Here is a 16,397-nt window from a genome sequence, read left to right as displayed (position 1 = left end):
AAATACCATGTATTTATTCGCTATCTCAGAAAATTGAATTAAAAGTACGTATGTTACAAGCAAAGAACAGTTCACAACTGCCTGTAGAAAATTATGCTATTTTCTAACTATTGAGGGTAACCGTGGCTTAAATTCCATTTTACATATAATTTGTGTTTCAGTTGAAATCCAGCCTAAAGAGTTAAAACCAGAAGGCTTTCAACAAATGGATCATTGTCCAAGCTCTAGTAAATGTGCTACTGGTGTAACAAATTGGTTTGCTGACCTTTTGTCTAGTAACATAACGCATGACATATTTGTAATTTATGGAAATCAATCCGCAGAGAATTTTTAGTTTCATGTAATTATAGACCAGTGCAAGATCTAAATAAAGGTGAAGAAAAGGTCTTTAGGAAAGTAATGGTACACTGTTGATAAAAACTAAAAAGCAAAGTTCAAAGCACTGATCCATGCAATGCATCTTTAAATACTGGTAAGAGGCCAATAATTATAGTTAAAGTCAGTTACCAGCTGTGTTTTACTGCATACACTTTAAGGCACCATTGAAACTGCAACCCTATACTCAAGAATGTAGGGGAAAAAATCACAAGACCAAATCTATCACCTAGTTACAAATGGTAATAGTGCTTGGCAATTTCCATTTGCTTTTCTTAAGTGCTATTTTTAACAGGTAGTCACCAACCCACTTAGACTATCTCTTTGCAGCAGTCAGCCCAGCCTCCACCTGACTCTGTAGTGGGAGCACTACTTTTGGCAGATCTCACTTCAAAGCCTGGCTCTGTCACATAATAAAAGTGCCAAATTGGGCAAGTTACAAAAGTTCTTTGGGCATACATTAGGATTTTAAGGTGTTTTGAGGATTAAGTGTGGTAATAAATTTATCATTATTTATTTTAGAGGGAGGAATGGAGAGGTTATTTATCTATTCATGTCTCTCCTCTTTCCTGTATCCCTCTGATAAATTTTTCCTCCCGACAGTGAGTTAACTCCCCTGCACTTGTAGGTTAGTTACTCAACCCCTCATACAATCTCTAGAAAAGCCAGATTTTATATGGCTAAAAGAGTCAGTTATACTTTTTCTAGCTCCTAAGAAATGCCAGGCTCTCTCCTGTTTTGGATCATCACATATATTGCTCCTTGTGTCCAGAAAACTCCTTATCTTTGCTTAGCTAACTCCTATTCATACTTATGCCTCAGCCTAGATGTTCCATCGTCCAGGAATCCTTCATCAGTGCCACCAATCAGGATTAGATGACCCTTCCCTCTTCTCCCAGGGCATCTGCTCCTTCCTCTTCCAGCAGTGCCCACCATTGTTCAGTGTAATTGCCTGTTGCTTTTCCTGTATTCTCTGAGGTGAGTTCTCTGAGTGCAGGGACCTTCTTATCCCACAGACCAACCACCAGCCAATCCTCCCACTGGCCAATTTATAGCCAGAGTAAAGGGAGCCTACTGATGCAGTCCACGTGGCTCAAGCCTTCCAGAGCAAAAAATAGGGTAGAAAAATGGTGGAAAGTAGATCAAGAGGGGTAATCAGAAGATATGCACAACTCGTAAGTCTTAGCTATACCTCAATTTATCAAAAAGTAGTGTACTCCCTTCTCCTGCTGTCCATTTCCCAAAGCTCAGTGTAGATCATTCATTTGGTGTGAAAATTGGATGTGATATGCATCTCGAGAATTTCTCTTGAGAACAACAGTCTTCCTCTCAGGTAACATCTACATTGATTTCATAGTGTTGCCTCTTGAGACAAACCTCAGTTTTGTAGACACCGTGACACTTGACAATGTTGCCATTTGCAATGATAGGGGGTGATGTTTTGCCAATAAATATTATTGCTAAAGAAAGGCAAATGTGCCATTGATTCCCCATCTTTGCCAATAACAGAGGAAAAGAAGTTTGCCAACTCTCAATAGAAAAGCAGGATCTGTATAAATCCACTCTCTGAATTGGTTCAGTGGGCTCAAAGGCATAAGCCAAGCTGGGGAGCCTAGTTAAAAACTAACTCAATAGCAAATAAATCTAACAATGGTCAGAAGGGATTCAGTGCCAGGATGTTGCTGCAGAAATGGATAAACATCAAAAGGAGAGTCTTTACACAGGTTACACACCCCAGCCCCTCCCAAATAAAAAGTGGTTGCAGATGCTGGGGGCAGTTAGGCAGAGTCCTTTGAATGACAAGTCCTTTAAGTTGCTGGGAAGAAAAAGAAACTTTTAAGACCAAGTGGTATCAACCTTGTTTTCTTTTATCCCCAGTTGCCTTCCATGTTGCTGTTTCTAACCCACGTTTCTTGATGGGGGGAAATAGATGGAGACAAATCTGACACATCCTCTGAGCATACCAATTAGGAAGAATGGTGTGCTGATAAGACCAGGTGGAAATACAGAAAGATACCATCCGGTTGCTTTTCCAAGATGACAGAAAATCTTTACAATTTTTAGTATAGCTGAGAAAAAAATGTGGAGATCTAGAATTTATGCATTTTATGTCAATATAGAGCACAAGTTTTGAACCCTGGCTGCGTATTAGAATCAGCAGGAAAACCTTTAAAAATGCCCATGTCCTAGCTCAACCTCCAGAGATTCTGATGTAAATGGTCTAAGGTAGGACCAGCCACCGGTATTTTTTAAAAGTGTTCCAAGTGATTCTAATGACAATCAAGCTTGCAAACCACTATATGTAGGAATGGGATTCTGTCACATTTTTTAGACTGTTCTTTAGGTATTTGTTAAGAAGGCAAAGGAGACAGAGCTATTCAGTAAGCAAGAATCATGTCAAGGCTCGAAAGGTCTTTTAAAGAGAGGAATTCTGAGAAAATTTCATAATGATTTATAGAAGGCAATAAAGGATAATGTTTAAGAGCATAGACTTTGGAATTAGACCAACTTGATTTTGAATTTCATTTCTGCTATTTACTAGCTTTATAATTTGAGAAAGTGTCCAAATCTGTAAAAGTGAATATAATAATATCTGCCTTGTGGAGCGTCTGTGAGGTTGCGTATGGGTGTTAAATGGAGTCAAGTATGTAAATCACCATTGTATAGCCTTTCCTCAGGAACTGGCAGATTCCTTTTCATATCCAACCACACTCTAAGCCCAGTTCCTTCACAAAGATACCTGTGTAATCCTGACAGCCACCTAAAAACAAAAACAAAAACAATCTAAAATAAGCAAAGGAGCTTATCAACAGAACTAAGATGTAAAATTTGTGATCTGAACAGAAAATTACAGCTGAAATCAAGCTATCATTTTCATGATGCACTCATTTATTCAAAAGCAAGTTTAGTCATCAGCTTACATATTCCTAAAATTTATCACTTTGGTCTAGACTGATGTATATAGAGAAAAGAAATTAAGAGATTTTATTCCAATCCTGCAGTGCTAAAATAAAGCCGTCCTGAAAGAAATCCAAGAGAAATATAAACCTCCTAACATGTTGAAAGATTATCCCTGATCTCATTTTCACAACTTGAGAAGTAGTTCAAAAAACCCTAAAGAGCAGCTTTTTCCAAAGAAAAACATTCAAGTTATATCCCTCTTCCCAGAAACTAAATCCAAAGAAGCTGGATCAAACTTTATGAAAACTCTGAGCCACATGGAGACGGTTGCGTGGAGCGTGAGCCGTGCACATCGAATGAATAGTTTTTGTTATGTCAATAAAAGATCTCCTCGGCCATCGACCTTCAAAAGTTACAGCCGGAGTGGGAGGCATGCTACCCATTTCTCCAGCCTCTAAAAATATTTCCTTACAGAACAGTCTCTTTGTAAGACAGATCTGTTTGCTTCGGCTCCCCCCTGCTCTATGCCTCACGTGGGAGTACTTGCAAATAGAGCGCCTGGAGGGATCAACACAGTTTTCTAAAGCAAACATAACACAAGTGCTATTCATGGGTTACACACTCCACAGCTGTAATACGAAATGTGTAGGAGCAGCCCCTAATGGCATTCAAATCATGTACTAACAGTTCTCAAGTGTCAGGTGTTTTTCATTTTCTAGCTGGGGGAAGAGAGATTCACGTGCTGATTTCCTACACTGAACAGCTTTGTAACCCCCACAGAGTGAAGGCGCGCTGTGTTTCTGAGTCTCTATTATGTCAGATGAATGCCACAGTTAGAGGCCGGAAAGGACATGTGATCCCAGTTTAGATTCTTTCTTTTTCCAGCTCTCTCTCAGCATTTCAGTGGCATAGATTTTTGTGTATATGCATGGAAGAAAATTCAGAGAGCACGTATCAGTGTTAAATTTCACGTAAAGGACCGAGGACACATATTTTTCTATCTGGGTATAATTTAATACTTCTGTACACACTTTGATCTTATTGAAGGTTTGCGTTTTCAAAATGGCCTCTTGCTGTGCCCCAGATGGCTGCCTGTCAAACCCACGCATCAAGCTCACTAAAAATAGTGTGGGTTCTCCTTGGAACAATGAGGTTCACCTTATACATGCTGAGGGAATTAAGATACATTTTATTTATTTAAATCTTTTTTTTTTTACTTTAAATGTGACTTGGTCGTAGACGATAACAAAATATAACATTTTAAGAACACCAAAAGGCACATTTATTATATACGTTGTTATCAATACTTTCAACTTAGAGTGAAAGAGTGTATGTGAAATTGGGGCTGGGAAGTCACCATTATAATATTATCTAAATATTTGGAGTTCAGCACAATCTAAAATATATTTTACCAAACACTTTTTCCATTACGTTTTAAGTTGTGTATTTCAAAGCTATTCAGTCCATTTGTTACAAATTTATTTATATTAACCTCATTAGGACAGATCTTCGTAAACAAAAGTCTGGACATGCAAGAAAATTTATGATCTCTTTAAAGCCATTTATCCTCAGAAGGTGGTTGGAACTTCAGGTTAAAAAAGAGTTTCCTTCCATTTAGAATTTTAGACATCTCCTTTAAGGGAAAATAAACACAATCATTTATTGTCTGAATACAATGTGTGCGTATAAATGTACTACTTTGTATTCAATTAAAGATACATGAAAAAAGTAAAGCGTTTCACAGGATTTTGAAAAATTGCTGAGTCAAGTATGTGAAGATTAGCTAAATAGAGGTGCTGTGTCCACAATTTCAGTTAAAAATAATTTATGCAGTTGGCAATAAGAACACACTTTCCAAGCTGCAGAGGTTTTTTTTTTTTTTCCTATAAGCAATGTCACTGCTTTGCAGTCCTTGTTCTCTAGGCCCAAGCAAGCTGGATCCTTGAGGAGTAGCCTGGAGATACACGCACTAAATAATCAACAACTCTGTTTGCCAATGATAGCTATATAATGCCTGCATCTCATAAACTGCTTGAGTCAAAGAGGTAGTAAAAATCGGAAGTCGAGGAAAAAAATAGTATGTAATCTCATTTGGCTGTCCTCACATAACTAAAATCTGTATTCTGTGTAGAGAGAAATAGTGAATTTGATGAGGAGTGGCACAGAATATGCCTGACATTTAAATAATAACACGAGTATAAGAAGGCAGAATGAGGGGTCCTCTTCACTGTCCTGTCCCCATCCGAGGCCCATTCACTCCTGGCCCTCAAAAATGAGGAGCAGTCAGAATAGGTAGACTCTCCCAGCCCTGCCCCTTTCTAGCTTTCAAATCTTGGGCAAGTTAATGAACGTCCCAGAATTGTTTCTTCACATTTGAGGATAATTAACATACATCCTTACATTTGTTACCTGGTTGTAAAAATTGACATGGTGTGATTGATACAATGTATCTATCACAAAACAGTAGAAAAGAATAAATGAAAAATATTGTTATGAATTAAGTTTGTTCTCTGACAGTTATACTATAAACTATCAAGAATAGATCAGAGATGATCAGAGTCACCCTAAAGATACACTTGACTGTAACTTTATTAAAGACAGCAACTTATTGAATAAAATAATGTATTAATGCTAAGGGAGATTGGTCTGAAGGGAACTGTTCAAGGAAACCATTCAGTAGAACTGTCCAGTGAACTGTTCAGCCGAAACTCCTTATGAGGGACCCCAGCTGGGCGAGCAGTAGGAGCACCGCGCATTCCCTTCTCTTGGGGTGAGGGAGGAGAGGGAATGATGACTCGGTGGAGCTGTTTGGTTTTCAGATCATCACAGGGTTCTAGTCGAGATTCGACTGCCTTATATAACAATGTGTACATTGCCATGTATCCATGAATTATATTTTAAAACAACGTGCAATGATTTCCATCACTACTGTCAATAATTTCCAACACTACCACCACCAGTATCAAAATTCCAAGTCTATCCAAAAAGAACTGCTGATTCAACAAGTCTCACTCAGACTATCACATACGTATAGATCTACACAGCATATTAGAGGTAATACAACTGGGGACCAAGGAAACACATGAGGAACAGCTTTCAAGAATAAGAAGTTCAAAATTAAGGGGGCTGAAAGTCCTTGATTTCCCTACCCCACTTAACTAGAACAGTAGTTTTTTTAATATATATTGGAATTTGTGTAGGATTGTATTTGATAAATTGGTTTTTCTGTTTAAAAAAGGACTTTGAAAGCCATCAACCTAGTCCTGCTTTTCATGCTACAGATGCACAAACTGCCCCTAGAGGTTAGGTGGTATCCCCAAATTCCTGGTGACTGCAAATGGCAGAAATGGCACAATCCTGGTCTCACACTCTGAATTCAATCAACCTTTATACCACAGCGTCTCTTGACCTCTTCCTTCCATGTAAGAGCAAATATCTACGTTCCTCTTAATAGCATGGAAATGTTTCCTCCAGGCATCCAGGCTTAAACCTGAACTTCAATTCACTATCCGAAATCTCCTAACATTTCTTAGCAGTTTGTTTTTACTCTAAAGGTAAGAGAGAGATTAAACACAAAGTGAATAAAGACCGTGTACTGGGGCTCTCTCAGAAGTGTTAACACTTCTCCCTCCTTTTCCATCTCTCAGACTAAGAGAGATGAAAATTGTCAGTTTATTCAAGAAGCAAGTGAAACTGCCGGTTCTCTGCTTGGCTTACTTGATGTTCCTCAAGGAAGGAGTCCCTTTCAGAAGCAGGGGCATGTCCAAGAAACTCTGGGCTCGTAATTCAAAGACGACTTCACACAAAGCGTTTATTCATTTAATCAGGAGGCATGTGGAAGCGGTAAGATAGCCCGAAGCTTGGACTATCAGCCCCGATGTCAGACCCTCTGCCCAGGCAGGCAGTCTCATTCCACGTATATCTGTTGAGACTCCTTTCACTTGTTGCCTCTTTTCTTTGATTTTCTTGCCTAAACACATGGTTCTTACATCCACTATGGATTTCTCTAGGTGCCATCTCAGTCTCCAACTTACGTTTCAAACTCACTATACATTTAACTAATGACCTAGCTGTCTGGCTTAAATATTTCAGACAAAATAGACATATTTTCTTATGTACATATGTTCTGATCATTAGAGAGATTTTGCTACTTTATTCCTTTGCCCATGTAATAATCCATTCTAATAACAAATATTCCTACAGTGCCCCTAAAAGAGTGGTGGAGCAATTCATAATGCCTTGCATATTTGAGGGTGGAAGGTGAAGAGGAACTCGGACAGGAGAGCATGTATTCCCAAATGCCTCAGTACGTTCCCCTTTTCTCACCTTAATCATACGTGTCCAGACCCTGTGCGTATCTATGACAGAGGCTCTCTCAGAACATCCTTTTTTCCCATGCCATAATGCCCCCTCAACCAGAACTTATCACAATACATCAGAACTACCGCAACAGTTTCCTGCTTCCTCTGCTTCTCTCCTGTCTTCTAACAGTCATTTCCCAAATACCTCCATCATCTTTGTGTAGCTAAATCTGACCTACCTTCCAGGCCAAACACAAATATTACCCCCTTCTCAAGGGCTTCCTTTTTTTTGTTTGTTTTTTTGTTTTTTTGTCACTTTTAAAGATAATTTTATTGGAGTAAATAAGTCTACTAATACTTTTTATCACAGTAGCATAATTAAGTTTAAAGGCATATCTACCTAAAAACGCTATCATGAGACTTACTATTAATTTTTTTGTTTTTTTTATTGCAGTAACATTGGATTATAACATTATATAGCTTTCAGATGTACATAATAATATATTTCGAATTCTGTGTAGATTACATCATGTTCACCACCCAAAAACTAATTATAATCCATCACCACACATGTGAGCCTAATCACCCCTTTTGCCCCCCCCTTCCCCTTTCCCCTGTGGTAACCACCAATCCAATCTCTGTTGCTATGTCTTTATTTATTGCTGTTTTTATCTTCTACTTATGAGTGAGATCAGATGTTATTTGACTTTCTCCCTCTGACTTATTTCACTTAGCATAATTCCCTCAAGGTCCATCCGTTGTCACAAACGGCCAGATTTCATAATTTTTTATGGCTGAGTAGTATTCCATATAGACCACATCTTCTTTATCCATTCGTCCCTTGACGGGCACCTAGGTTGCTTCCAAGTCTTGGCTATTGTGAATAATGCTGCGATGAACATAGAGGTGCATGTATCTTTATGCATTTGTGTTTTCAAGTTCTTTGGATAAATATCCAGCAGCGGAATAGCTGGATAATATGGTAGATCTACTCTTAATTTTCTGAGGAAACTCCATACTGCTTTCCAGAGTGGCTGCACCAGTTTTCACTCCCACCAGCAGTGTACAGTGTTCCCTTCTCTCCACATCCTCTCCAACACTTGTTGTTTCCTGTCTTGTTAATTATAGCCGTTCTGACCGGAGTAAGGTGATATCTCACTGTAGTATTGATTTGCATTTCCCTGGTAGCTAATGATGTTGAGCATCTTTTCATATGCCTGTTGGCCATCCGCATATCTTCTTTGGAGAAATCTCTGTTCAGATCTTTTGGTCAAGGGCTTCCTTCTACTGCTTGTTACCTTGGGTACTCACAGAAATCTGTCTGTACTACTCTTTTGGAACTTGTGGGGAGTTGAATGGAAGCCCTCTCAGGCTAAATGACTGAAAAGAATCTCCCTGATAGTGATGCCCACATCTAGGGCTCACTCTTCTGTATGGGTTGAATTGTGCCCACCCCTCCATTCATATTTTGACATTTGAATCCCCTGTAGCTCCAAATGTGACCTTATTTGGGAATAGGGTCTTTGCAGATGTGATTAAACTAAGATGAGGTCCTTAGAGTGGGCCCTAATCCAATATGATTGATGTCCTTATAAAAAGAGGGAATTTGGACACAGAGACAGACGTGCATAGAGGGAAGATGATGTGAAAAAGCGCAAGGAGAAGACAGCCATCTATAAGTCAAGGAAGGGGGCCTGGAACAAATCTTTCCCTCACAGCCCTCAGAAAGAGCCAACCTGGCAAACATCTTGATTTCAGACTTCTAGCATCCCAAACTGTGAGAAAATAAATTTCCATTGTTTAAAACCTCGAGTCTGTAGTACTTTGTTATGGCGGCCCTAGCAAACTAATACAGCCCTCATTCTTAAAGGCTCAGAAACTACATCTTTTCAGGGTCTTTATGCATTCAGACTCAGGGATGCTGACTCACTTTGAAAAGAAAACAACCCAAGAGACTGACGTATAAAGCCAAAACGTCAATTCATTAATTACACTAATAACTAAAACTGTTGACAGGATCATACACTTTCATCCTCTGGCAAGCACAGTCTCTTTGAGCAGTCACACAGCTTGGGGAGCCTAATCACCAAATTGTGCCGTGCGCATGAACTCAGCAAGTGAAACAAGCAACAGGATTCCAGAGTTTTAAGGCATCAAGTTACCATGCCCACTGCATACACTAAAATGACATGCTTGCTGGCAGGACCAATCAAACAAAATCCTCGGACTATTTTATCATTTTTTACCCAGTGTTTCAAAGAGTGCACTATCTGTCAATGTAGAAAACCACTGACTTTCTACCTAGCATCCAGTTTTTCCTTTCTCCTTTTGATTTTGTTTGGAGGCCTGAGCCTTCTCCAGCACCAGGATAGTAGCCATGTTGACTGCGTCTTCAGTGATATGTTCACTAACCCAGTCTGAAATCAGTCCAATAATTCAGCCTGAAGGCAATCCACACTTGGTTCTTCCCAGGCTCCCTGAGAAAGTGAGTACCTGCCAAAGTTAGATCAGTCCAGCCCAAGAGAAAGGTTGGAAGTGATGTGTTCTTTGCTCTCTCTCACAGTGAATGTGAACAAGGAAACACGTTACCCTCATTGTTCATGAGAATCAAATATAAAATATACTGGCAAAGGTTAAAAATGGAGAGAAATCTGGGTCACTGATGACATCACTGTGGCACTGAATCAACCAGCCCTGCCCTGTATCTTCTTTTGCATTGAGATTTCTGTTTCTTGCCATCGAAAGTATCCTAATTTCTAAAGAGCATCTCTTTTTTCTGTGCTTCCTGGACAATTTCTAATTTGTACTTCCTTTCTTTCTTTGGTTTGCTAACAGCAAGTTTTATAGGTTAGGAAACCATTCTTTTTATGGTGACTTTGCTCATCTTTTATTTCATCTGATTTGTGGGAACTTGTAGTGGAAATCTCATTAGGTAAATTCCTATGTGGGAGGAATTGTGCTGGGGATTCAACAGAAAAGGCAAAGCAGGCAAATTGTACTCATGAAGTATGCGTTCTGCTTGAGAAGACACATGAGAACACATAAAACAGACATGATACTAGATTACAATTTACGATATGGAGAAAATACGCGGAGACTGGCACAGAGACTGAGGATAGATTTCTTCTAGGGAGAGTGGTCATGACAGCTTCTTGGAGGAACTTCAAGCTGAAACCGTAAGTATGTAGGAACCACCTCATTGTGGCCCCCCGGTGCCACTCAGAACTCTTACTTTCTGCTGTGTATCATTTACATAGTGTAAATGTAAGACAACCTGGATTATGAACTCATCAATTCATTTCAGTGTTTGTGGAGTTCCTGTTCTTAGGAAACTTGGTGGCAGCTGCCACCTATTATAGACCCTGAAAAAGTTAGAAATGCACTTTCCCAACCTCTTTGTATAGCTCTGGCAAGTGACTCAGGATCCTTGAATCAGAGGCACTCACTTTGGACTTCGACCTGGAAGCTCATATAGGGGCACCTTCTCTCTGGTAGTGGTGGCTGCAGCAGGGTCAGGATGAGAGGGTTCCTGGGTCCCAAGAAAGAGGTGTTAAGGGCAGTGGCTCACCCACCAGACCACTTGTGTGGTGTTCAAGGCATTGTTTCCAGATATTTAACATTCATTCTGGTTCTTCAGTCCCACCAAGGTTTCTATGAGCTCCGTAATATCCTTTAAGAAGACGCTGCTTCTGTTTAAAAGTTAGATTTTGTTGCTTGCAGTTAAGAGTCCTGACTGATGCGTATGTCTTACGTCACATAGCTTAGGCCCCATGTCAATTCATGAGGGGACTGTTTGAATTGGATTTTTTTGTTATTGTTTATCAAGTAGTCATACTGCCTGACATACTCTAGTTGTTCAATGCTTACTGAATAAACGATTTCTTTGGATTTCAGTTTCCTTTTTAACAAGAGGGATAACATATAAAGAGTTTTTATTGCATATTCTTTATCTTCTAACTACGGCTTTAATTGGCTCAGGTGTATTTCATAGAGTTAAATAGAATTATTTTCAAATAAGCCTTTTTTTTTGTTCCCTAGAATCATCTTTGGCAAAGTATGTTGGTTTCCTTGGAGAAAACTATTGATATATGTGTGTCTGAGAAAGAAATCTCTCTTGTGTTCTTTAGTTCCCAATGAGGAAAATTTTGAGCTGCTATTGCATGTTATCTGATGACAGATATGTACCATTCCTTCTTTCTTTAGCTTAGGTGGAAAAGAGCCACAAATGGTGCCAAGGGAATAGTAAACCTGTGGTATAAAAAAACCAATAACATAGCATTTTTGACTTAAGACTTCAGAAGCTAACTTTCAATTTAGAATCCTTAACGATTTAAAAGATATATCACTAACTTTTGTCCAAAGATAGAATCTTTAAGTAATAACTGCAAATTTGGGGGCACACCACATGCAAGCACTTGGCATATATTATCTCAATTCTCACAACAGTCTTGCAAACAGGAATTAGTATTAACATTTTACTATTTAATAAATAGAGTTTCAGAGAAACTGAGGATCTTGCCCAAGGTTATATTGTTAGGTTATTGAGCAAGGATTTGAAAATGAACCGATCTCAATCCACTCTTCTCTACTACACTGCTTCCTTAGATCGGTAGTACATGAAACTCGCCTTCCTTTCACTAAAGTCCTTCCTTTCTAGAAATGGAAATAAAGCTGAGAGGGCCAGGGCCATAACCCTCTCCTAGAACAACAGTGTATACATGGAAGAGAAAACAATGAATGGTTTCCTAGAAGATGATTACTGTTTTATCACTTTAGTGTTCAAATTAATTATGTATGTTTACACCTGCTATTCCTATTGAGCTGTTTCTCCAGCACCCAGCACAGCCCTCAACCATACGTTCCTGATGGGAAAAGAATTGACTACTATAATACACTACAGTGCAAATATTACTTTACAGTCACTAGACTAAACAAATTGTAAAGTAGTAATATTAGAATTATACACAGAGTAAAACCAATTATTGGGCAAATGTGGGAGAAGAGACTTTGGTATCGAAGTTAACAGAAACGAAAAGTAAACAAAAGCGACTTACATATTCTTTTTAATGATTTTGGGTAATGTTAACAGAAATGAAAATTTAAGGACTAGGAAGCAACAATTTGCCCTAATTTACAGATCATGACTCAGGATTAATTTACTATATCAAGATTGTTTAATTTATCAGGATTTATTTTATCTATGTCTAAAAGGATTTGGAAAATCTGGAGGGTCTAGAAAAGAAAACCAGAAAGATTAAAAATGGAAAATGTTCAGAGAAGGTGATGTTGGCTATCCAGGGAGAAGGTCAGCTGTGGAATAGCTTAGTGAGTGACTTCAAATACAGAAACCTTTATTAAGCGGCAGGTGTTGGTGTCTCCAGAGACCCATCAAGGCAAAATCAGCTTGAACAGCAGGAAGCGAGAGCCTGGCTAATGGCAAACGTATCTCCTCAGAAGCTTCCCGCACACCTTTTGCCAGTCAGTCCCACAAAAGTAATCATTTCCAGGACCATAGATTAATTTACCTGTCCTTAAACTTCATATAAATAGAATTACAAATTATTTACACATATAGTGTAATTTTTATCCTCAAATATAAAGCAGATTATATCTATGAGGCCTATCGTGAAACGTGATTTTCTCTTCCAGATCTCCCATTCTACCATCTAGAGTTCCCAGAGCATTTATGGTACTTGGAAGACCTGATTACACCTGGGGTTCCAGCCAACAGCCTGAAAATCAAGGTCCCACACAGACACCAAGAGCGTATTCTTTTGGGACCAGAATAACCATGCTGTCTTCAGAAGGGTGGCCACTCGTTTCCAAGCAACTTGTAACAAAATCAGAACATGGGCTTTGCAGCCTAACTGCTGGGTTCAATTCTATCTTTTCCTCTTACTAGCTGTGTGACCCTGGGCAACTGTCTTAACCTTTCTGTTTGCCCCTCCAGTTCCACTCTCCACCCTTCTCCCCACTCTGTCCAGGAAACTGACCTTTATGCAAGATAAGTGCCCTGACTTTGTTTTGGCTTTGGCCCGTGGGGAGCCTCGTTGGCCGGACTGCAGAGGGTAGGGAGAAAGTAGGGTCAGGGTGTTTGTTCTTCTTCTGTCTCCTCGAATGGGGTTGCCTTGGCTGGTTGTCTCTGCTGAAGTAATTCTCAAGGCCACTTCTCTACCCGAGTCTCTCTTTGTTTGGTAACAGCTCCTGGTCAGTTATTTTAGCCCCAGGCTAATCCTTTGTAATTCTTCTACTCTCCTTTCACATCTCTGTAAATAGTTTTTCATTAAAAAAAGGAAAAAAGAAAAAGAAAGACAGTCACAACAACAAATCCCAGTTTGAGTGTGCTCTTTGTGTCTAATTTCTTCACATGAAAGCAGTTTTTAATTCCCATTTTACTTACGAACTCTAGATGGGTTAGTATACACGGTGCTTGGAACAGCGTTGAGTGGACAGTGAATGTTCACCGAGTGTTAGTAACTGAGGAGGAGGAAGACTGAGACTCCCCAGGGCCTTCCCTTTCCTGCTGCTGTTAAGGCAGGCAGTCTTGCCCAGGCTGATTCCATCCCTCGGAGGCAGAGCCACACTCCACTCTTTGGTCTGGAAATACCTTCCCTTGATAAAGTGGGAGAGGGAGAGGCCTCTCTTCCCAGTATTATGCTCAGTTATGGCTACCTAAGGCCAATGTAGAGCCTGATTTTCACTCTCAAGCGCAGTGGTTCCTTCCAACAGCTCCCATTGAGCTAGCATGACTGAGTCAGAGGAGCCCTCCTGCATCAGCTGTATGATGTATCTTTAAACAGCCAATGTCAAATCTAGCTAGTTGCATTGACTCCAGACCGTTATTTAGGCTCTGCATTACTTTGCTAGGCTGTCATAACAAAGTACCACAGGCTGAGTAGCTTAAACAGCAGAAATTAATTTTCTCACCGTTCTGGAGGCTGAAAGTCCAAGATCAAGTTGTTGGCAGGGTTGGTTTCCCCTGAGGCCTCTCTCCTTGGCTCTCTGATGACCATTTTCAACCTGTATCTTCCCTCTGTACTTGTCTGTATTCACAAGGCCTCTTCTTATAAGGAAACCAATCATACTGGGTTAGAGCTTACCCTAATGATCTCATTCGAACTTAATTACCTATTTAACGACCGTATGTCCAAATATAGTCACATTCTGAGATACTGGAGTTTCATCATATGAACTTTAGGGGGACACATTCAGCCCATAACAGGCTCTTTCTCTGCCCATGATAATTTCTGGTTGATGCAAGAGCATGTTTGTTCCTGCCATCTGATCTTACTTTCAGATGAGAAGATCTGAATTCATCAGAAATGTTCCAATCACCACAAAAAAAAACTAAAAGGAAATGAGGCAGCGAGTGGTTCCCTTTGCAATCAGTGCCTTTGGGGCTGCCTCTGCATGTTTTCTCACTGGCTCTCAACAACCTGGACAATGGGTGTGAAGGCTCCAGGACAACTGGTGCTTTATATTTATACAAGTAAAGGAACCATTCAAATTATTCCTGAGACCAGGAGATCCTCCAAGGCTGTGTGTGCCTTGTCTCTAAGGATGGAGATAGACAAGACTAGCAATTCTTGAAAGGCACCTTTTCTTGAAAGGCACCTTCTAATTAAAACAAAAAACAAAGAAACAAAAAATAAGCAAAAAAGGAGTAATTTCCCCTATCAGCCATCCCACTCCACTACAACTATAAGGCTGAGTAAACACTGAAGCCGGCTACAAATTGTGGAATCACCATCCCACTAGCTACAGTCATCTTTCAGTATTTGGGGGAGATTGGTTCCAGAACACCCCCACCCCCGTACCCCTATTCACAGATGCTCGAGTCCCTTATATAAAATGGTGTAGTATTTGTGTATAACATATGAACATCCTCTTGTATACTTTAGATCATCTCTAGATTACTTATAATACCTAATACAATGTAAATGCTATGTAAATAGTTATACTCAGTGATTTAGGGAATAATGACAAGAAAAAAAAGTCTGTACATGTTCAGCACAGACGCAAGCATCGTGGGCTCTTCAATCCGAGATTGGTCGAACCAGAGGATGCCCGACTCATAGATATGGAGGGCCAACTGTATTTTTAAATGTAACAGAAATCCATTTATCTTCACTGTAAACTATTGGTATGCCTGGAAGCGGGAGGCTGAACCAGGTAACCTCTCAAGCTGACTTTGTTGCCCAATGGTGTCATGAAATTAAATGGCCAGCAGCCTGGAGGAATAGAAAATAAGTCCAACTCCAATCCTTAGGACAACATGGTGAGAGCAGGTGCAACTGTACTAATCAGCATGTGGGAAAAATGCTTATGCCTGCTAATGAGATGACAGTGGCTGTGTTGTGCAAACTGTCACAGTGAAAGCGTCCCTGCCTGGCACCTATGCCCTTGGGCACTTGTCCAATCACCATGTGAACGGCAGCAGCTGAGCAGGACAGGCTGTAGAGATGGAATTCATGTGCATAAAATCCTTCTGTAAGACCGTTACTTCCGCTCATTGAAACACCAATTCTGCTACATATACTAAAGAGAAAAATTCTGGTCCATAGTGAAATAACATTAAAAAATAAAGAATAGCTTCTGTAGCCACATAAGGGCTTCATTAAAATAGCCAAAAGAAAAAGAAATTAATGCTCATGCCATCTCTTCCCCATGGTGTTCTGAGACTTGCAAAGCTTGGGCTAAGAGTTTAAAAATATTGCATATTAAATCCTGCTGAACATTAGGAATAAAGTAACGGAAACAGAATGCTGTATTTTATATCTACAACTTCCTTTCCATAGAATACTGTCTTATCATTTTAGG

The sequence above is a fragment of the Equus przewalskii genome, chromosome 13, assembly GCF_037783145.1.
Source record: "Equus przewalskii isolate Varuska chromosome 13, EquPr2, whole genome shotgun sequence".
Taxonomy (NCBI): Eukaryota; Metazoa; Chordata; class Mammalia; order Perissodactyla; family Equidae; genus Equus; species Equus przewalskii.
Note: the sequence above shows the minus strand (reverse complement) of the source record.